Genomic DNA, 246 nt, shown 5'->3' with positions numbered 1-246 from the left:
GCAGCGGTGAAGAACGAGATCAGCGGTCCCGCATCCTCAACAACGAAGCTTCCGCCATTTACCGAACGAATATTCGCGATCTTCACGACATAACTCGCACGGAACTGAATAACCCTAAGGAAGGGAACCAGCAACTGACACAGAGGTTCCGCCTCCTGCAGAAGTCCTGCTCTGGATACAAACCCCACTTGGAGGCAGTGACGAGCAGCTTCTAACAAGGACATTGACATCTTGTACAAAAGGACA

This window comes from Penaeus monodon, chromosome 32 (assembly GCF_015228065.2).
Source record: "Penaeus monodon isolate SGIC_2016 chromosome 32, NSTDA_Pmon_1, whole genome shotgun sequence".
NCBI lineage: Eukaryota > Metazoa > Arthropoda > Malacostraca > Decapoda > Penaeidae > Penaeus > Penaeus monodon.
This window is presented reverse-complemented; position numbering follows the sequence as displayed.